Here is a 24,154-nt window from a genome sequence, read left to right as displayed (position 1 = left end):
GGATGAAGATTGCTGGTCAGGAGGACCACCCATCCAGCATCAGCTCTTCTGAAATAAGGGGCAAAAATTCCCACAAACGCTTCCAAAATCTTGTAGAAAGGGACCAACTCCAAATTAATGCCTAAGGATATAGAATGAGATGTTATATAATTCTGCACCCCTATATGTGTGTCCATATGGTGTATATGTATAATAACAATATAAGAAACACATTGGATTATAAGATGCTTCTGCACATATGTGGTCATGGGTGTGTTGGGGGGTCCTATTATTTCTAACAATTTGCTGTATCAGAATATTTACATACATTTATAAACCCTCCATAGACTTTATTACATATGATTATATTGGATCTCATTGGCTGAAGGGCACATTCTAGAATGTTGTGACATCACAGGATCGGCGCCATGGTGACCTCTGCCTGGACATTATGACATCATGAGGACTATATAAGCAGCCGCTCGCCCGGAACTCCTCTGAGGGTTGTAGTAGAAGTATTACAGTGAGTATACGTGTCTTACACTCCTGTCCGTCCTTATTATTCCCCATTTCCTACCTACATAAGTGTCTGATTTCTTATGACAAGCTTCCTCTCCTTCCAACTTCTCCCATCCCATACATTATTAATGAGAAAACCTTATATTTGTTAATTAGCTGGTAATGGAAATATTTACTATGGATACAATTGGTATTTAAGATTCGGCTATTTATAAGGAAACTTCTCTATTTCTCCAATTTAGGATTTGGCGTTTATTTGTATCGAGAGAAAATCAGAGAACAAATTATGTAAGTCCGAAATAAGAAAAGTCATGAATCAGAATAGTGACCGTAATGCTCCCTCTATACATATATATAATAATGAATTTCTGTGTCTGATGTCCGTTCTTTATTCACGGACAAATGCCCGGACCAATCAGGTCACTGCGATTACAACAATATCAAACTTGTATTTTTGTTTTATTTAAGTGGTGAAAAAAAAATTACTACAATATTAGCTTCAGTCTCCATTTTTGAATACCCGTAACATTATTATTTTTGGTGGATGGAGCTATGTGGGGCTTGTGGTTTTTTGCGTGGTGACATGATGTCTTTATTGATATTATTTTGGGGGAGTTACGACGCTTCGTTCGCTTCTTAGTACTTTTTTTGTGGAGTTGTAGCAATCAAAATCGCGCAATTTTCCCATTTTGATTTATTTTTTTGCTTTACACTTTTTACAGATTGGGTCAATTCATTTTATATTTTCATAGATCGGACTTTACTGAACACGGTGATACCAAATATGTGTATTTTTTTTTCTTTTGTTTATTATTAACTGGACTAAAGGGGGTGATGCTACGCATTGAAAAGAATCTATCACCAAGTTTTTCCTTCACCATCTAAAAGCATTAATTCCAGTGATGTGTCACTTACTGGGCTGCTGGCTGCAGTTTTAATAAAATCCCTGTTTTTTCTGCTGCAGATCTAGCAGTTATCTGAATGCTGAGCTCTATCTAGCCCCGCCCACATCATTGATTGGCTGCTTTCTGCGTGCACTGTGCATAGGCAGAAAGCTGCCAAACAGAAGTGGGTGCAGAGTTACACAGAGCTCATGAGTGTGGAGGACTACATGGCAGCAGATTTACTAGTCCTCTAGTGATAATCTCCTGCTGATAAAACACTGATTTTATTGAACCTACAGCAAGCAGCTCAGTGGGTGACATCTTGCTGGAATAAGGGTCTCTGACCCTGCATCAAGCTGCTCCAATATTAAATAGCAAAAAACCTGCTGACAGTTTCCCTTTAACAGAGTAATATAGTAAATGTAAAACTGTTGTCAAAGAAAGGACCTAGAATGGAGGGAGAAGGGGAGAACTTACCACATGTGTCATGGTCGCTATAATACTGCTGAACAGCTGAATAATTCCTGGCGTTTGTAGATTTCACTATCAGATCTATTCTCCATGTACAATAGGGAGGAGCGTATCACCTTCCTCAAAGAAGACATTCAGGAGAAGACAATCTTCCTGGAGAAGATAGAACAGATGATGTAAGTGCTGAGATTTATTGCGCTAATGAAAGCAAACGTTCTGGATGATAAATGATCAATATTCTCACAGTTTCTCCCCTCCCCCCACTGACTGACTGTGGGGTAATTACACTTTACCCCGAGTTACAAAGGAGCAGATCTTACAACTTTCCAGCCTTTACAGTCATTTTCCTCCAGCTGAAGTCCTAGATTCCTCTTCCATTGCCCCATAAAGTGTGATGCCAACAAAAGTGTCCCCCAAACACAGTATGATACCCCCATGGTGAACTCCTCCACATGCACAGTATAATGACCCTACTGTACCCCACCTCAACTGTCAAGGCAAAGTATGCTGACCCCAACACAGTATGATCCCCCAACTGTGACCCCCACACAGCCCTTCAAGCCCTCCATGCAGTATAATGGGCCTACATGCAGTATAATGGCCCCCACACTTTATAATGGCCTGCACTAGCCCTCAAAATAGTATAATAGCCTACAAACTGTATGACAGACCCCACAAAACCTTCAATTGCTTCCATATATTATAATACACCCCCCATAATCCTCCATATAGTATAATACACTCCCCATGGTCCTCCATAGAATATAATGCACCACCCAATGGTCCTCCATAGAATATAATGCACCTCCCATGGTCCTCTATAAAATATAATGCACCCACCATGATCCTCCATACAGTATAATGCACCACCCAATGGTCCTCCATAGAATACAATGCACCCCCCATGGTCTTCCATACAATATAATGCACCCCCATGGATCTCCATACAATATAATGCACCCCCATGGACCTCCATACAATATAATGCACCCCCATGGTCCTCCATACAATATAATGCCCTCCCTCATGGTCTTCCATACAATATAATGAACCCCCTTGGTCCTCCATACAGTATAATGCACCCCCAATGGTCCTCCATACAATATAATGCCCTCCCCCCATGGTCTTCCATACAATACAATGCACCTCCCGTGGTACTCCATACAATGTAATGCACCCCACATGGTCATTTATACAATATAATGCACCCCTCATGGTCCTCCATACATTAGAATGCACCCCCATGGTCCTCCATACAGTATAATACACTCCCCATGGTCCTCCATACAATATAATGCACCCCCTGTGGTCCTCCATACAATACAATGCACCCCCATACATTATGGCCACCAGTCACTGATTTAAAAAAATAAATACAATACTCACCTCTCCTCGTTCCACCCAATACTCTGGTCTGCTGAGTCTGTGGTGTGAAGCACCGCACATCTCAGAGCAGTGGGCGCTCTGTAATGACATCATCGCGCCCGCTACTCTGACCCTTCAGACTCCGAGGCAGAATGATGGGCGATAGGAGATGACAGTTGGTGCTTATTAAACTCTATGGAGAGGAAGAGGAGGATGGAGCAGCTAGAGGCAGACAGACATTCTGCTGCAAGTTCTCCTGAAACAACAGCTCCAGGTCTCCATAGAACTTTCTGAGCACCAATCGTCGTCTCCTATCTCAGTAAAGGGAACATTTGTGTTCACTAATTAGAGATTTTACCCGTGAATTAAGAATTTTGAGAATGAACGATTAGTTCAGGAGGAGAAAGAAGCAGATTTCTCTTTAATAAGATATATTACAAGTTTCTTATTTTCACATGTACTATTGATTCACGAGAAAAAATAAATAAAATGATGGTTACTCTAAATTGTGTGATTTAATATGATGGCTTAATATCTGAGATGGATTGGGAAGGCACCAATCAGAGGTGGACATAGCACTGGTGCAGCCTCTGTAGATGCACAGGGGTCCCAGAGCTAAGGGGGTCACTTTCATAAGAATGATGCATTATGATGAGCTATTGGATACAGAGGCCCAGATATTATTCCTGCACCGGGCACTTTTCTGTCTGTGTCCACTCCAGGCATCAATGCTCATCAAAAATCCTAATAACTACATTCATAGATTTAACAATTCTTACATTTAGTCCAGAGCTACACTGAGACTTGTAGTGCTGCCGATTCATCTTTACCTAATGGGTGATAGCTGAAGCCAATAACATTGCATAGAACATATTCATTGCAATTATAGCTGTAGGGGTTGGTCCCAACCTAGCCGGGGGTCCGACCGCTGGGTCCTCCAGCCATCCAGAGAACATTCTTCTGAAGTTAGGTGTATACATGAGGAATAACACTATTTCTGGCCATTAGATGACTTGTGTCCTTTATTTTTCACTAGTGTTCACCTCTCTCATGTTCAGTTGTCTCTGATCTAGAGAGCAGAGACTCACTGTTATGATGTCTCCTATGCAAAGCACACACATACAGAACGATTCCTCATAATTTTTCTCTACTTAACGCATGTTTAGAAGCAGCAGCAGTACTCAGCAGTCTAGCTGTGAATCCAGCTCTGTACTCAGCAGTCTAGCTGTGAATCCAGCTCTGTACTCAGCAGTCTAGCTGTGAATCCAGCTCTGTACTCAGCAGTCTAGCTGTGCATCCAGCTCTGTACTCAGCAGTCTAGCTGTGCATCCGGCTCTGTACTCAGCAGTCTAGCTGTGCATCCAGCTCTGTACTCAGCAGTCTAGCTGTGAATCCAGCTCTGTACTCAGCAGTCTAGCTGTGAATCCAGCTCTGTACTCAGCAGTCTAGCTGTGAATCCAGCTCTGTACTCAGCAGTCTAGCTGTGCATCCAGCTCTGTACTCAGCAGTCTAGCTGTGCATCCGGCTCTGTACTCAGCAGTCTAGCTGTGAATCCAGCTCTGTAATCAGCAGTCTAGCTGTGCATCCAGCTCTGTACTCAGCAGTCTAGCTGTGCATCCAGCTCTGTACTCAGCAGTCTAGCTGTGAATCCAGCTCTGTACTCAGCAGTCTAGCTGTGAATCCAGCTCTGTACTCAGCAGTCTAGCTGTGAATCCAGCTCTGTACTCAGCAGTCTAGCTGTGAATCCAGCTCTGTACTCAGCAGTCTAGCTGTGAATCCAGCTCTGTACTCAGCAGTCTAGCTGTGCATCCAGCTCTGTACTCAGCAGTCTAGCTGTGCATCCAGCTCTGTACTCAGCAGTCTAGCTGTGCATCCAGCTCTTGGATAAGTTAACCTCCTATCTGGCTGCAGCACTATGTTTCTGTGTCTCTCGCTTCCTGTTTTCTCCCTCTGCCCTTCACCCTTCCTCCTCTACAGACTATAATAGGCATTGTAATCAGACACCGCACTGACCTGACCGGCTGTCTTGCTTTCACCAAGATAGATTTAACGTGTGTTTTTTTCTTCAGAGTAGACAGTGAGTTCAGGAGGCGGGGGGAGCAGAAGTGGCTCATAAGTGGAGACGGAAGCAGATTTCTCTAATAAAATAGATGACAAAGCTTCTTATATTTGCTTGTACTATTGAGTTTCTGACCATTTATTATAAGTTGATGTATCTTCCTTGTACGATAGTGATGACACCAGTGAGGATCCAGAGTCTGAAACACATGTGGAATTGGCGGACCTGATCTCGAAGAACATGGTGACTATGTAAGTGTAGAGAATTACTGCTCTCATAGAAGTAAACCTTCTAGATGACGCCATGATATAGATGTTTCCTTCTCCCCAATGTGTGATTCTCTGTATTCAGGACAGATAATATAAATCCTGTCTGCACGTGATAGATAGATGATAGATAGATAATAGATAATAGATAGGTAATAGATAGATGATAGATAATAGATAGATGATAGATGATAGATAGATGATAGATAGATAATAGATAGATAATAGATAGATAGATAATAGATGATAGATAGATAGTAGATAATCGATAGATGATAGATAGATGATAGATAATAGATAGAGAATAGATAGATGATAGATAATAGATAGATATGAGATAGATGATTGATAGATGATTGATAGATTATAGATAGATAATAGATAGATAGATAGATAGATAGATAGAGGGATAAATAGATAATAGATAGATGATAGATAGATAGATAATAGATAGATAGATAATAGATAGATAATAGATAGATAATAGATATGTGTCATATTTTATTACAAAGATGCCAAAGTGTTTTTTTAAGGGTTACAAACATTAGAGGAATTGTTATTTCACTTATTAAATACAAGTGAGAAAAAAAAGGAAATTGAGCAATTATCTTAAAGGGAATCTGTCACCTGAAAAAATGCTATTACCAGCAGATATGGGGTTAATCGACAGGTTTATAGCTTTATGAACCTGCCCGGTGCCGGCACTTGGAGCCCCGCTGCTGGGAAGAAATGAGCTTTATTCCCACCGGCTTCCAGTCATATAGGCGGTGCCGGTGGGGGATCAGTCACCGCTGTGTATAGAGAGAGGCGGCTGTAACTGAAAGCAATGACTGACAGCCGGCCCCAATCCTGAGCCAGTGTCAGTCAGTACAGGGACGGATACAGCCGGCACTCTCTATTCACAGCGGTGACTGATCCAGCCGCTGCCGACCATCACTAGAGGCTGCTGGGGGAATAACGTTCATTTCCTCTCAGCAGTGGGACTCTCAGTGCTGGCACCGGGCAGGTTTAGGACACTATTAACCTGCAGATTAACTCCATATCTGCAGGTTAATAGCACTTTATCGGGTGACAGGTTCCTTTTAATGTGACTTCTGTAATAATATATATTTACTTCACAATCCAAGATTTCAGTCCAGCAAAGCAAAGATAATCCCATAAATCGTAATATTTATTCCACCATGGACAAAATATGATAATGATAAAGAATCCAGGAGATAAAGGGTTATTCCAGGAGATCGGTAATGACTTCTCAGTGCCCCAGACCCTCACTGATGAACAGTATTTTTACAGGGGGATACAATAGATTAGAGAATAAATAAAAGTATACGTTTTCCACCTGGGGGAACAATTTTTTTTACATGCATATATTTAGTTGCTAAACGCCATTTTTGTAATTTGGTTTCATTACACATTTTGCACCATTAGGCTTTTACCGGATCTGTTTCCTTGTACATTCTCAAATTTGGAGAAAAAAAAAAAAATTCCCCATTGTCGCCATTTTCCGAGTCGTTTTTATCAATATATATGTACAAAAAAAAAAAAAGTCTTAATCACCCCCTCCCCCGCCTTTTCATATTAAAAAAAAAAAGAATTACAAGAAAAACATTTGATATCATCGCATCAGTAAAAATCTGACCTATCAAGATATAAAATTATTTTAACCAGACGTAAAACATCAAAAAGAAAAAAGGCGAAACACGAGAATATCATTTTTTCGGTTGCTGTACGATGCATATGACGCGCCCCCTGGGCCGTGTGTGTAGGGGAATACCCGGAGCCGGGTCTCTGTGTAATGCTGGGGGTTGTAGTCTCCGTGGCGGCGACCCGGTCCCGTGGCTCAGGGTGGTCAAACCAGTGGCAGATCAGTTTCTTTGGTTTTGTAATCTCTAAATGTCCGACTACGCCACCCGTGGATTGCGGTCACTGAGAACCGCCGCTGCAGGGCAGATCACTGAGGCTGATGTTGTATGTGCAGCAGGGGGTAGTATAACTCCCCACGGGAGGAGTATAGCCTCAGGGCAGTGAGCGCAGATAGTGGGGGTGATGGTGCGCGGGAGCAACAGTAATGACTCAGAGTCCAGTGATGCAGTCCAGGGTCTTTACTCACAGTTTTAGACTACAAGCCACTTCTGCGCAGGTAATGGCTGCCCACGTCGTCCTGTGCTCACCAGGTGAGGGGCTCGGCCAACTCCCAGGTACCTTTGGAGTGCTTGTCAGGACCCCCTTCGTGTGTCCTTTCTCTGGCCTGTCGTACCCCTCAATTGACCACGTTTCTGTCCTGCTGCCTCGGGCCATGGCGGGCAAACGTTTGTTCCATTTCCCTGGGTCCTATGTGGTGCTTTCCTAACGGGTGTAGTTAGGGGCCGTGCATGTACAATGCCACGGCCTCCGGTTACTAGCTGAGGGTAGTTGCTCTCCTCCACTAGATGAGTGATCCGGTTCCCTTTTCTTGGCCTGACCCCCTTACTCTGGTAGCGGCGGGCGTGCGGTGGCGGCTAGCCGGTCAGCACCCCTGGGGTCCCTTCGGTCTTCTCCTAGAGCTTCCTCCATTCCTCTCCTCTCCGTTCCTCTCCTCCAGGACCAGGCCTTGAGACTTGGCCTGCCTGCGGAGCAGAGCCCATGCAGAGCCTCTGCTCCCTCCCACTCTCTACTTCTTTCTCCTTCTCTTTCTCTTCTCTTTCTCCCTGACTCTAAGATGGTGCCCACCATATATACTCCTCTATACAGTGCACCCTGGATCTACTCTCCCCACCCACAGACTACTGGGTTCCCCCTTTCTAGGTGTTCCCTCCCCCCACTCCAGCCAGGGACAGGGACAGTTATGCTCACACTCGGGAGCATTGTCGCCCTGCCCCCCGGAAATGTGGTGTAGTGCATGTGGGTGTTAGGGTCCTGAGCCACACTCCATCCTCACCTGGAAGTGAGATATCACACCTCTGGGTGAGATGCAATACCTCTGTAGCGACCGAACCCTCGGGGCGCTACACATAGAAAATGCAGTAAGAATAAATTGAAATGTCGTTTGTGCACCAAAATGGTATCAATAAAAAAGAAAGCTCCGGTCTACAGCTACAGGGCTCAGAAAATGGGGCCACAAAACATTTATTATTTACAAAGTTTTACATAATTATTAAACATTAAATCCTAAAATAAATCTTATAAGTTTGCGGTCACTGTATTTGAACTGACCTACAGAATAATACCGCCCTAAAGAATAATACCGCCCTAAAGAGTAACACCGCCCTACAGAGTAACACCGCCCTACAGAGTAATACCGCCCTAAAGAGTAATACCGCCCTAAAGAGTAACACCGCCCTAAAGAGTAATACCGCCCTAAAGAGTAATACCGCCCTTAAAAGTAGTACCGTCCTACAGAGTAATACCACCCTACACAATAATACCGCTTTAAAGTGTAATACCGCCCTACAGAATAATTCCGCCCTAAAGAGTAACACCGCCCTAAAGAGTAACACCGCCCTACAGAATAATACCGGCCTACAGAATAATACCGGCCTACAGAGTAATACCGGCCTACAGAGTAATACCGCCCTAGAGAATAATATCGCCCTACAGAATAATACCGGCCTACAGAGTAATACCGCCCTACAGAGTAATACCGCCCTAGAGAATAATATCGCCAGGCCATTTTCCTGTTTTCAGTACATTGTATGGTAAAGTGATTGGTGTAATTCAAAAATACAACTCAACATGCAAAAAATCAAGTCCTCAAATGATTATGTAGACCAAAAAATAAAAGGACATGGCTCCTGGAAGACTAGAAGTAAGAAATGAAGGTTCAAAAAAGGAAAATTTCCTAGTCATTATATCATTAAATAAGTCTGGGATCGACGTATATTAAAAGTAAATAATTCGGGCAGTTGGACCATAAGGTCTATCTATGCCGCCAGCCTTATAGGTTTCTTCTGTCCATGTACAGTGATACAGTGAGCGCCCTCCAGTGGTAGCTCCACATAGACAAAATTGTATCATTTGCGAGACAGATGGAAAATGTTGGCAAAGTATTTTGAATGGAGGCGAAAAGGCAGAATTTGTTCACTAATTCTCTTCATATTGCTGATATTTCTACCTTTACATATGAGATGATGATATATGTTCCATGTACCACAGATGGGAACTGTTAGCAGACAAAATAGAAATGGAAGAGAAAGAACTGTGCAGGATGGAAAAATCTTTGTAAGTGCCTTTTTTTTTCCAGGTAGAGATGATATAAAACCTTTCTGCACACACTATGTACCTGTCTACACTGATGGTTGTCATTCAGGGTGTGAAAGTCATGTCTCAGTCTAGGAGGTTTATAGGACACATGATTCAGATGGATTGTATTTATCGGACCCTGTAATATGGGCACCAGGAGAAATACAACATGAGCCAGCATTTTCCTTTGGCTCCTTTAGAAAAACACGATATATAATTATAAGTATGTATACTTTCTATAGCATAGCCCCTGTCTAGGATCCTGTATTTGGGGAAGCTGTCTCAGGAGGTCAGCACATACCCAATCTGTATCCTCATAGACATGGCTGAATAGTGGAGCAGAGAGCCGTCAGCTCCCCGCACCACCACACAGCCTGTGCTCTCTGCACTGTCTCAGGAGGTCGGCACATGTTTAATCTGTATCCTCATAGATATGGTTGAATAGTGGAGCAGAGAGCCGTCAGCTCCCCGCACCATCACAGAGCCTGTGCTCTCTGCACTGTCTCAGGAGGTCGGCACATGTTTAATCTGTATCCTCATAGATATGGTGGAATAGTGGAGCAGAGAACCATCAGCTCCCTGCACCATCACACAGCCTGTGCTCTCTGCACTGTCTCAGGAGGTCAGCACATGTTTAATCTGTATCCTCATAGATATGGTTGAATAGTGGAGCAGAGAGCCGTCAGCTCCCTGCACCATCACACAGCCTGTGCTCTCTGCGCTGTCTCAGGAGGTCAGCACATGTTTAATCTGTATCCTCATAGATATGGTTGAATAGTGGAATAGAGAGCCGTCAGCTCCCCGCACCATCACACAGCCTGTGCTCTCTGCACTGTCTCAGGAGGTCGGCACATGTTTAATCTGTATCCTCATAGATATGGTTGAATAGTGGAGCAGAGAGCCGTCAGCTCCCCGCACCATCACACAGCTTGTGCTCTCTGTACTGTCTCAGGAGGTCGGCACATGTTTAATCTGTATCCTCATAGATATGGTTGAATAGTGGAGCAGAGAGCCGTCAGCTCCCTGCACCACCACACAGCCTGTGCTCTCTGTACTGTCTCAGGAGGTCGGCACATGTTTAATCTGTATCCTCATAGATATGGTTGAATAGTGGAGCAGAGAGCCGTCAGCTCCCTACACCACCACACAGCCTGTGCTCTCTGCACTGTCTCAGGTCTGGTGCAGCAGACACAGTGATGTCTCTAGATTACGCCTGTAACGTCCAGCCACACAGTATAGATCAGAGCAGCCTGTAGATTCATGCTCATCATGGGAACAATGCTTTGTGAGATTTTTTGTTTTTAGCTATTGCACTATTCTGTGTGTTTTGAGGCTGGGCACTGGTGAGGGCTTTATTATGCATTGGGCTGAGTGTGGAGGAGTATCTTGGGGCATTATACTGTGGGGCATCATTCTGCGAGATGAAAGCCTTGGGGCAGCATACTGTATGTGGATGCAAATTTTGGGGCGTCATGAGTAGGGGCATCATAATGTGTGTGCTGTAGGTATTATCCTTTGGGTGGGAATGCAGCACTGGATCATTATACTGTATGGGGGAGCATCATGGCGTGTAATCACTGGGCCATCATACTGTATGGGGGAGCATCGCGGGGTGTCATCACTGGACCATCATACTGTATGGGGGAGCATCGTGGGGTGTAATCACTGGACCATCATACTGTATGGAGGAGTATCGCGGGGTGTAATCACTGGGCCATCATACTGTATGGGGGAGCATCGTGGGGTGTAATCACTGGACCATCATACTGTATGGAGGAGCATCGCGGGGTGTAATCACTGGGCCATCATACTGTATGGGGGAGCATCGTGGGGTGTAATCACTGGGCCATCATACTGTTTGGAGGAGCATCGCGGGGTGTAATCACTGGACCATCATACTATATAGAGTAGCATCGTGGGGTGTCATCACTGGGCCATCAAACTGTATGGAGGAGCATCGCGGGGTGTAATCACTTGGCCATCATACTATATAGAGGAGCATCGTGGGGTGTCATCACTGGGCCATCATACTGTATGGGGGAGCATCGAGGGGTGTAATCACTTGGCCATCATACTGTATGGAGGAGCATCGTGGGGTGTAATCACTGGGCCATCATACTGTATGGAAGAGCATTGCGGGGTGTAATCACTGGGCCATCATACTGTATGGGGGAGCATTGTGGGGTGCCATCACTGGGCCATCATACTGTATGGGGGAGCATCGCGGGGTGTAATCACTGGGCCATCAAACTGTATGGGGGAGCATCGTGGGGTGTAATCACTTGGCCATCATACTGTATGGAAGAGCATCGTGGGGTGCAATCACTGGGCCATCATACTGTATGGGGGAGCATCGCGGTGTGTCATCACTGGGCTACCATACTGTATGGGGGAGCATCGCGGGGTGTCATCAGTGGGTCATCATATTGTATGGGGGAGCATCGTGGGGTGTAATTACTGGACCATCATACTGTATGGGGGAGCATTGTGGGGTGTAATCACTGGACCATCATACTGTATGGGGGAGCATCGCGGGGTGTCATCACTTGGCCATCATACTGTATGGAAGAGCATCGTGGGGTGTAATCACTGGGCCATCATACTGTATGTGGTAGCATCGCAGGGTGTCATCACTGGGTCATCATATTGTATGGGGGAGCATCGTGGGGTGTAATCACTGGGCCATCATACTGTATGGGGGAGCATCGTGGGGTGTCATCACTGGGCCATCATACTGTATGGGGGAGCATCGTGGGGTGTCATCACTGGGCCATCATACTGTATGGGGGAGCATCGTGGGGTGTCATCACTGGGCCATCATACTATATGGGGGAGCATCGTGGGGTGTCATCACTGGGCCATCATACTGTATGGGGGAGCATCGCGGGGTGTCATCACTGGACCATCATACTATATGGGGGAGCATCGTGGGGTGTAATCACTGGGCCATCATACTGTATGGGGGAGCATCGTGGGGTTTAATCACTGGGCTATCATACTGTATGGGGGAGCATCGTGGGGTGTCATCACTGGGCCATCATACTGTATGGGGGAGCATCGTGGGGTGTCATCACTGGACCATCATACTGTTTGGGGGAGCATCGTGGGGTGTAATCACTGGGCCATCATACTGTATGGGGGAGCATCGTGGGGTGTAATCACTGGGTCATCATACTGTATGGGGGAGCATCGCTGGGTGTCATCACTGGGCCATCATACTGTATGGGGGAGCATCGCTGGGTGTCATCACTGGGCCATCATACTGTATGGGGGAGCATCGTGGGGTGTCATCACTGGGTCATCATACTGTATGGGGGAGCATCGTGGGGTGTAATCACTGGGCCATCATACTGTATGGGGGAGCATCGTGGGGTTTAATCACTGGGCCATCATACTGTATGGGGGAGCATCGTGGGGTGTAATCACTGGGTCATCATACTGTATGGGGGAGCATCGTGGGGTGTAATCACTGGGCTATCATACTGTATGGGGGAGCATCGCTGGGTGTCATCACGGGACCATCATACTGTATGGGGGAGCATCGCTGGGTGTCATCACTGGGCCATCATACTGTATGGGGGAGCATCGCTGGGTGTCATCACTGGGTCATCATACTGTATGGGGGAGCATCGCTGGGTGTCATCACTGGGTCATCATACTGTATGGGGGAGCATCGTGGGGTGTAATCACTGGGTCATCATACTGTATGGGGGAGCATCGTGGGGTGTCATCACTGGGTCATCATACTGTATGGGGGAGCATCGTGGGGTGTCATCACTGGGCCATCATACTGTATGGGGGAGCATCGCTGGGTGTCATCACTGGGCCATCATACTGTATGGGGGAGCATCGCTGGGTGTCATCACTGGGTCATCATACTGTATGGGGGAGCATCGTGGGGTGTAATCACTGGGTCATCATACTGTATGGGGGAGCATCGTGGGGTGTCATCACTGGGTCATCATACTGTATGGGGGAGCATCGTGGGGTGTAATCACTGGGCCATCATACTGTATGGGGGAGCATCGTGGGGTGTAATCACTGGGCCATCATACTGTATGGGGGAGCATCGTGGGGTGTAATCACTGGACCATCATACTGTATGGGGGAGCATCGTGGGGTGTCATCACTGGGCCATCATACTGTATGGGGGAGCATCGCTGGGTGTCATCACGGGACCATCATACTGTATGGGGGAGCATCGCTGGGTGTCATCACTGGGCCATCATACTGTATGGGGGAGCATCGCTGGGTGTCATCACTGGGTCATCATACTGTATGGGGGAGCATCGCTGGGTGTCATCACTGGGTCATCATACTGTATGGGGAAGCATCGTGGGGTGTAATCACTGGGTCATCATACTGTATGGGGGAGCATCGTGGGGTGTAATCACTGGGTCATTATACTGTATGGGGGAGCATCGTGGGGTGTCATCACTGGGCCATCATACTGTATGGGGGAGCATCGTGGGGTGTCATCACTGGGCCATCATACTGTATGGGGGAGCATCGCTGGGTGTCATCACTGGGCCATCATACTGTATGGGGGAGCATCGCTGGGTGTCATCACTGGGCCATCATACTGTATGGGGGAGCATCGCTGGGTGTCATCACTGGGTCATCATACTGTATGGGGGAGCATCGTGGGGTGTAATCACTGGGTCATCATACTGTATGGGGGAGCATCGTGGGGTGTCATCACTGGGTCATCATACTGTATGGGGGAGCATTGTGGGGTGTAATCACTGGGTCATCATACTGTATGGGGGAGCATCGTGGGGTGTAATCACTGGGCCATCATACTGTATGGGGGAGCATCGTGGGGTGTAATCACTGGACCATCATACTGTATGGGGGAGCATCGTGGGGTGTCATCACTGGGTCATCATACTGTATGGGGGAGCATCGTGGGGTGTAATCACTGGGCCATCATACTGTATGGGGGAGCATCGTGGGGTGTAATCACTGGGCCATCATACTGTATGGGGGAGCATCGTGGGGTATAATCACTGGGTCATCATACTGTATGGGGGAGCATCGTGGGGTGTAATCACTGGGCCATCATACTGTATGGGGGAGCATCGTGGGGTATAATCACTGGGTCATCATACTGTATGGGGGAGCATCGTGGGGTGTAATCACTGGGTCATCATACTGTATGGGGGAGCATCGTGGGGTGTCATCACTGGGTCATCATACTGTATGGGGGAGCATCGTGGGGTGTCATCACTGGGTCATCATACTGTATGGGGGAGCATCGTGGGGTGTAATCACTGGGTCATCATACTGTATGGGGGAGCATCGTGGGGTGTAATCACTGGGCCATCATAGTGTATGGGGGAGCATCGTGGGGTGTAATCACTGGGTCATCATACTGTATGGGGGAGCATCGTGGGGTGTCATCACTGGGCCATCATACTGTATGGGGGAGCATCGTGGGGTGTAATCACTGGGCCATCATACTGTATGGGGGAGCATCGTGGGGTGTAATCACTGGGTCATCATACTGTATGGGGGAGCATCGTGGGGTGTAATCACTGGGCCATCATACTGTATGGGGGAGCATCGTGGGGTGTAATCACTGGACCATCATACTGTATGGGGGAGCATCGTGGGGTGTCATCACTGGGCCATCATACTGTATGGGGGAGCATCGTGGGGTGTAATCACTGGGTCATCATACTGTATGGGGGAGCATCGCTGGGTGTCATACTACGGGAATATATAGTGTGGAGGTGAGTCACATACGGGGGTATTCTACTGTGATAGACCACTCAGTGCCCTTCACAACACATCACCTTCCTTTCTGTCGGTCACAGCTGGGTGTACGATGTAGGAATGTGATACTATAAGAGCACCGGACCCCACATGTAATCACAAGTGCAGATGAAATAGAAAGTAATTGCTGAAAACCATTCTTATTCCTTCTAAAAGTGCAATTTAACCCCTTAATGACTTGACTAATTTTAACTTTAAGAAACAGTTACTTTTGTTAATAGCACAAAAAACTGCATCGGAGTTATATTAAAAAAGAAAAACTAAGGTCCTGATACATCAAGTCTTGATGAGGGGACGTAGTGGCGTCAGACTCTCCTGATCCATGAGGGGGTGTCTCGCTCGTCATGAATCAATGAATCAGGAGCATCTGACGAGTGGCGAGCACCTCTGTGCGCCACGCCAGAAATCTTACTCCAGTCTTAGTCTGGAGTAGGGAATGCCACAGCATGTCATGTATTAGATGAGCAGTGGTGTGACGCCCCTGCTGCACCCCTGTTCTGTCACAGCTATGCCCATTTTGACGGAACTGGGAAAAACTGATGTGAAAACGCCAAAAGTTGCAAAATTTTGAGCAACTCCAAGTTGTGCCATAATGTTGTGACTTTTTAATTCAATTTATGCCAGAATTCTGGTTAAATTACTTTGATAAATGTGGGCCTTGGACTGTATCAAAAACTAAAGGGTCCAGTAAAAAAACACATTATTTAACCCTTCATCATCCTGAGCTGAGAACGAAGCTGCAGGGAGAGGAAGCTGTTATTAGAGAGTGGCGCCCCCTGCAGTCACAATACATCCTAAGTGGTGCGATCGCCCCGATATGTCACCTTTGTCGGATCATTGCGGGTCTGAGGTCGCTGTGATACATTCGCTGTTGTGAAATCTTTGTCACTAATTTTCTTTTCTTCACTTCTCCTAAAGATGGATCCACAAAATCCTGACTACTCCATGGACTTTCATTCCTGATAGGTTTCCAAAACCTGTCTGGCGTCCGACCCTTGGATCCATCGAGTACGTATGTTATTTCTGGAAATATAACACTATCTGACCCGCCTGATACATTATACAAGGTTGTGTTTTCTCTGACCCGCTGGTGGAGGACAGTATTTGTAGTGACCCTGGTACTTATTGCTCTCGCCTAACACATAGGATGATCTCTGTTTCATGTCCTATAGGGAGGAGACCCCAGAAGAGATAATGGAGGACGCGGTCAACGAGAAGATCGCAGTTCCGTAAGTGCAGAAATTTACTGTTAATAGAAGATATAGATGTGTACCTATAATAGAAATGGAACGTAGCTGCAACATCACTTATTCTCATTCCTCCCATATCAGTCACATTAATGTGGTTTTCCAATATAAAACAATTGACCAAAGATGGTAAATGGCACAAGGACAGCGATTAGCTGCAGCGGTCACATTCATTGCTGCAGTACAGGATTTAGCATGTGACAATGTCTCTTTTAGTATTTTACACCATTTTGTCCATTTTAGTCCAACTAAACAAATCCTTCTGATAGTGTTGCTGTCTCAGTGTTTGGCTATGGGGAGGTCATGTTTGGGCGGTCAGTGATGGGGGTCTGTACTCAGACCGCACTCCATGGACATCTGAACCAAGCATTAATGTATGTAGGCCCTGTGACCCCCGATCTGCACAGGTGTAACAGTCAGGGTCAGCTAATCAGTGGGATCTCCATCTGGATCCGGACGTCTGCTTCCCTGGAATTGGGGGCAGATCCTAACGATTGGTCATCAGTATTTTAATCCTGGGAGACCCCTTTATCTGTGTGATGGAGGAAATGGACATATTGTGCTAAGAAAGTATTTGGGTTGGAGTGAGAAACTGGGGAATTTCCTCTGTCCGCCACACTCCTGAGAAGGAACCTTTACAGATCCTAATCCCCCGTTACTGCACATTTCCATGACATGATATATGTTTCATGTATTGTAGGAAGAAGACCAATATCAAAGGGAAGAAGAAGACCATCAGGAGCAGGTAAGAGCTCAGAATAGATCCATTGCCTCCTTATTCTCCCCTTGTGTAGTAAAGTTAGTGATATTAACCCCTCCACGTCTTTATACCACAGGGAAACTTTAATTAATAGGAAATCTCTTTTCTGCTCTCTAAACCTGGGCTGCGTCTTATAGTAATGTGCGGCCTATAGTTCTACCTCCTGCCCGAGCTCAAGTCTGGGATAGTAATTACTAGAGGTAAAAGCCTTCTCCTGGGACTAGAAAGTTCATGTCCTATCCCTAGAATAGACAAGCATTGTCTAACCCCTTCTGGACATGGCCAGTTTCCGTTTTTTGCGTTTTTGTATTTTCCTCCCCTTCCTCCAAGAGCCATAACTTTTTTCTGTCCACATAGACGTATGAGGGCATGAGTTTTTGCAGGACGAGTTGTACTTTTGAATGACACCATTTATTTTACCACAACGGACTGGCTGGGTTTCTCCGTGATGATGGGCAAAGAGGTCTTCATCTGCATCCTGCGATCACTTTATATCGGAGCGTATTATGATGCCCCAATGCCGACGCAATATTAATGCCGCTGTCAGAGTTTGACCATGGTATTTAATAGGTTAACAGCCTAGGCTGTTATAGGTAGGTTCTGGCTGTGTGTCACAGCCATTATTTGTTGGTCATGGGGCGAGCTCTCCCCCAGAGCCCGCTCCATACACCTGCTACCGACTTGCACCCTACATGTATAGTGGATGTCAGTGAAGAGTTAATCGATGGCGGTTTTATTCACTTGAATGGTACGAGCTGAAGTACCGGGCATTTTAATTCATTCAGATGGTGACCAGGACAGACTATAAACTGTGCTACTTGCCTACTGTCCAAGAAGAACAGTAGATCCGCTCACATTTCATGAGTCTTCTGGACATATTTGTAGAGTAAGCAAGAGCACTCAGTATCATGAGATCTCTGGAAATGGAGGCTGTAGAGTAAGTGAGTGCACACAATATCATGGGATCTCTGAGAATGGAAGATGTAGAGTTAGTGAGTGCACTCAATACCATGGGATCTCTGGGAATGGAGGCTGTAGAGTAAGTGAGTGCACACAATATCATGCGATCTCTGGGAATGGAGGATGTAGAGTTAGCGAGTGCACTCAATATCATGCGATCTCTGGGAATGGAGGATGTAGAGTAAGCGAGTATACTCAATATCATGCGATCTGTGGGAATGGAGGATGTAGAGTTAGCGAGTGCACTCAATATCATGGGATCTCTGAAAATGGAGGATGTAGAGTAAGCGATTATACTCAGTATCATGGGATCTCTGGGAATTGAGGATTTAGAGTTAGCGAGTGCACTCAATATCATGGGATCTCTGGAAATAGAGGATGTAGAGTAAGCGAGTGCACTCAATATCTTGGGATCTCTGGGAATGGAGGATGTAGAGTTAGCGAGTGCACTCAATATCATGGGATCTCTGGGAATGGAGGATGTAGAGTAAGCGAGTGCACTCAATATCATGGGATCTCTGGGAATGGAGGCTGTAGAGTAAGCGAGTGCACTCAATATCACGGGATCTCTGGGAATGGAGGCTGTAGAGTAAGCGAGTATACTCAGTATCATGGGATCTCTGGGAATGGAGGATGTAGAGTAAGCGAGTGCACTCAATATTATGGGATCTCTGGGAATGGAGGATGTAGAGTAAGCGAATGCACTCAATATCATGGGATCTCTGGGAATAGAGGATGTAGAGTAAGTGAGTATACTCAATATCACGGGATCTCTGGGAATGGAGGCTGTAGAGTAAGCGAGTATACTCGGTATCATGGGATCTCTGGGAATGGAGGATGTAGAGTAAGCGATTATACTCAGTATCATGGGATCTCTGGGAATTGAGGATGTAGAGTTAGCGAGTGCACTCAATATCATGGGATCTCTGGAAATAGAGGATGTAGAGTAAGCGAGTGCACTCAATATTATGGGATCTCTGGGAATGGAGGATGTAGAGTAAGCGAGTATACTCGGTATCATGGGATCTCTGGGAATAGAGGATGTAGAGTAAGCGAGTGCACTCAATATTATGGGATCTCTGGGAATGGAGGATGTAGAGTAAGCGAGTATACTCGGTATCATGGGATCTCTGGGAATGGAGGCTGTAGAGTAAGTGAGTGCACTCAATATCACGGGATCTCTGGGAATAGAGGATGTAGAGTAAGCGAGTGCACTCAATATTATGGGATCTCTGGGAATGGAGGATGTAGAGTAAGCGAGTGCACTCAATATTATGGGATCTCTGGGAATGGAGGATGTAGAGTAAGCGAGTATACTCGGTATCATGGGATCTCTGGGAATAGAGGATGTAGAGTAAGCGAGTGCACTCAATATTATGGGATCTCTGGGAATGGAGGATGTAGAGTAAGCGAGTATACTCGGTATCATGGGATCTCTGGGAATGGAGGCTGTAGAGTAAGTGAGTGCACTCAATATCACGGGATCTCTGGGAATAGAGGATGTAGAGTAAGTGAGTATACTCAATATCATGGGATCTCTGGGAATGGAGGATGTAGAGTAAGCGAGTGCACTCAATATTATGGGATCTCTGGGAATGGAGGATGTAGAGTAAGCGAGTGCACTCAATATCATGGGATCTCTGGAAAGAGAGGATGTAGAGTAAGCGAGTATACTCGGTATCATGGGATCTCTGGGAATGGAGGATGTAGAGTAAGCGAGTGCACTCAATATTATGGGATCTCTGGGAATGGAGGATGTAGAGTAAGCGAGTATACTCGGTATCATGGGATCTCTGGGAATGGAGGCTGTAGAGTAAGTGAGTGCACTCAATATCACGGGATCTCTGGGAATAGAGGATGTAGAGTAAGTGAGTATACTCAATATCATGGGATCTCTGGGAATGGAGGATGTAGAGTAAGCGAGTGCACTCAATATTATGGGATCTCTGGGAATGGAGGATGTAGAGTAAGCGAGTGCACTCAATATCATGGGATCTCTGGAAAGAGAGGATGTAGAGTAAGCGAGTATACTCGGTATCATGGGATCTCTGGGAATGGAGGATGTAGAGTAAGCGAGTGCACTCAATATTATGGGATCTCTGGGAATAGAGGATGCTTTTCTTAACACTGATATTTCTTTGTTTCTATCTTTCTTTTAGGCTTCTATCCTTCTTGTCCTATTTCTGCTGCAGAATGTAAAGCAGTGAGTATACAAGATCCATTCCGTACATGTCACCCCCAGGGCTCACCGTCATTCTATAATATGTTGCCTCTCCTTTTAAGATTGAAATTTCCAGTGCGCTAAACATTTACTAACTTATTACTGACTATTATCATTCATGGTAGTCAATCTGGATCTGAAACAGTTTTCTATGTCTGCTGTTCTTTGTCTGCATTTGGGCATTTAACACATCATTCCCCCAATGACAATGTTTTACACAAAGCTCCAGATCTGTATAGTTATTGTTAATATACACTCAGCCCAACAGGAGATTTATTTTTCGCATCCTTTTGCGTTTTTTTTAATTCTCCTTCACCCCCCATGTGTATCCAGCTTAACAGGGCTGAGCGGCCGTCCTATTCTTCAAACGTGTAATTTTCCAGCAGCACACGGCTTCTCCTTGGTGCCATTTACACTTAGGGGTGTGCTCACTTTTATGATATATTGTAGGTACTGAGGATAGTTCATCAATATCTTGTGACTGAAATGTGCTTTAACATTATTGTTTGTTATATCTCCACTCTATATAGGAAAACCACCTTTTACCACCTGGCAGCAAAACCACCTTTTACCACCTGGCAACAATACCACCTTTAAACACCTGGCAGCAATACCACCTTTAAACACCTGGCAGCAATACCACCTTTAACCACCTGGCAGCAATACCATCTTTAACCAACTGGCAGCAATACCATCTTTAACCACCTGGCAGCAATACCATCTTTAACCACCTGGCAACAATACCATCTTTAACCACCTGGCAACAATACCATCTTTAACCACCTGGCAGCAATACCATCTTTAACCACCTGGCAGCAATACCATCTTTTACCACCTGGCAGCAATACCATCTTTAACCACCTGGCAGCAATACCATCTTTAACCAACTGGCAGCAATACCATCTTTAAACACCTGGCAGCAATACCACCTTTAAACACCTTGCAGCAATAACACCTTTAAACACCTGGCAGCAATACCACCTTTAAACACCTGGCAGAAATACCATCTCTAACCACCTGGCAACAACACCATCTTTAACCACCTGGCAGCAATACCATCTTTAACCAACTGGCAGCAATACCATCTTTAACCACCTGGCAGCAATACCATCTTTAACCACCTGGCAGCAATACCATCTTTAACCACCTGGCAACAATACCATCTTTAACCACCTGGCAGCAATACCATCTTTAACCACCTGGCAGCAATTCCATCTTTTACCACCTGGCAGCAATACCATCTTTAACCACCTGGCAGCAATACCATCTTTAACCACCTGGCAGCAATACCATCTTTAACCACCTGGCAGCAATACCATCTTTAACCACCTGGCAACAATACCATCTTTAACCACCTGGCAACAATACCATCTTTTACCACCTGGCAGCAATACCATCTTTTACCACCTGGCAGCAATACCATCTTTTACCACCTGGCAGCAATACCATCTTTAACCACCTGGCAACAATACCATCTTTAACCACCTGGCAACAATACCATCTTTAACCACCTGGCAGCAATACCATCTTTAACCACCTGGCAGCAATACCATCTTTAACCACCTGGCAGCAATACCATCTTTAACCACCTGGCAGCAATACCATCTTTAACCAACTGGCAGCAATACCATCTTTAAACACCTGGCAGCAATACCACCTTTAAACACCTGGCAGCAATAACACCTTTAACCACCTGGCAGCAATACCACTTTAAACACCTGGCAGAAATACCATCTCTAACCACCTGGCAACAACACCATCTTTAACCACCTGGCAGCAATACCATCTTTAACCAACTGGCAGCAATACCATCTTTAACCACCTGGCAGCAATACCATCTTTAACCACCTGGCAGCAATACCATCTTTAACCAACTGGCAGCAATACCATCTTTAACCACCTGGCAGCAATACCATCTTTAACCACCTGGCAGCAATTCCATCTTTAACCACCTGGCAACAATACCATCTTTTACCACCTGGCAGCAATACCATCTTTAACCACCTGGCAGCAATACCATCTTTAACCACCTGGCAGCAATACCATCTTTAACCACCTGGCAACAATACCATCTTTAACCACCTGGCAACAATACCATCTTTTACCACCTGGCAGCAATACCATCTTTTACCACCTGGCATCAATACCATCTTTAACCACCTGGCAACAATACCATCTTTTACCACCTGGCAGCAATACCATCTTTAACCACCTGGCAACAATACCATCTTTTACCACCTGGCAGCAATACCATCTTTTACCACCTGGCAGCAATACCATCTTTTACCACCTGTAGCAAAACCACCTTTTACTACATGGCAGCAAAACCACCTGGCAGCAAAACCACCTGGCTGCGAAACCACCTGGCAGAAAACCATCTTTAACCACCTTGCAGCAAAACCACCTTTTACCACTTGGCAGCAAAATTTGTACAACACCTGAATAAATGGTTTAGGTCTCTACCTTTCCTTCCTCTGTAATTTCACTTCATTTCCTGACCCCTTTTTGTTTTCATGCTGCTCTCCAGACTGGGCAACTCCCTGTGCTTTCTTTTCTAATCCCACAACCAGAGCTGGCACTGCCCGGCTCCATTGTGCAGCTCTGCCTTCTGCCCGCCCAGTACACAGCATTGGCTGTTAGTAATCTGCCCCAGCGCTGACCTCATTCATTTTATCATTGGTGCTGACTGAGCATTGATCCTGTGCTTTTATCTGTGGCAGTGCAGCACCGATCACCACACCACATCCACAATGGTGATAGAGTCATCACATGTCCTATACATTACCCAGGGGCGAAATGCTTGTGGTCGCAGAAAGTGCCACTGGGCCCATGCTGACGCCAGTGCCTACTGCAGTTAGATGTGCACCAGAGGATGCACAGTCAGCTGAAGTGTGTTGCGGTGCAGTGACACGCTGGGTCCCTGCACTGCAATTCACACCGCTGGCTAATCAGAGGCCAGCAGCTGACGTTTGTATGGCAGGCAAAGATGTCGCATGGCAGTGACGTTACTCTACACACACAGTCTGGCTTATGCTGCGGTTACACCCTGTTTCATCATAACATAGGTCAAGCTGCCAAACTTCGTTCTGTGCTGCTACATGGTAGCGTGATTGCCATGGCCAAAATCACTGTGTAACCAGCATCTATATATATAATCGTGTTATCCCGTCTGTCTGTCTGTCTTTCTGTCTGTCTGTCTGTCCTGGAAATCCCACGTCGCTCATTGGTCCGGCAGCGGCCAATCAGCGCCGTGGGATTTCTCAAAAAAGATGGTGGCCGTTAGCGGCTCATCTGCGGGACGGAGATGCAGCCGGGACATGACCGGCGCAAGGCGCCCATCTCCCGGCCGGTAGCAGCAGAAGAACCTCGACCGCCGGAGCCATCTGCAGGACGGAGATGCAGCCGGGAGATGACCGGCGCGAGGTGC

The 24,154-nt window shown here is 46.0% G+C and overlaps 1 long non-coding RNA gene across 1 annotated transcript; it reads right to left on the bottom strand.

Annotated features, from left to right (window-relative positions):
• Positions 1-11: 11 nt before the first annotated feature.
• LOC141164174 (uncharacterized) lies at positions 12-23,277 on the bottom strand. Its single transcript, XR_012250862.1, has 3 exons — positions 23,191-23,277; positions 1,860-2,006; positions 12-121 (listed from the first exon to the last, which is right to left on the bottom strand). It is a non-coding gene; the product is annotated as an uncharacterized lncRNA (long non-coding RNA).
• Positions 23,278-24,154: the final 877 nt, after the last annotated feature.

The sequence above is a fragment of the Phyllobates terribilis genome, unplaced genomic scaffold, assembly GCF_046119375.1.
Source record: "Phyllobates terribilis strain yellow unplaced genomic scaffold, ASM4611937v1 Scaffold_10__3_contigs__length_209671492, whole genome shotgun sequence".
In the NCBI taxonomy this organism is placed as follows: Eukaryota; Metazoa; Chordata; class Amphibia; order Anura; family Dendrobatidae; genus Phyllobates; species Phyllobates terribilis.
Note: the sequence above shows the minus strand (reverse complement) of the source record. Positions and strands in the feature narration are given on the sequence as shown.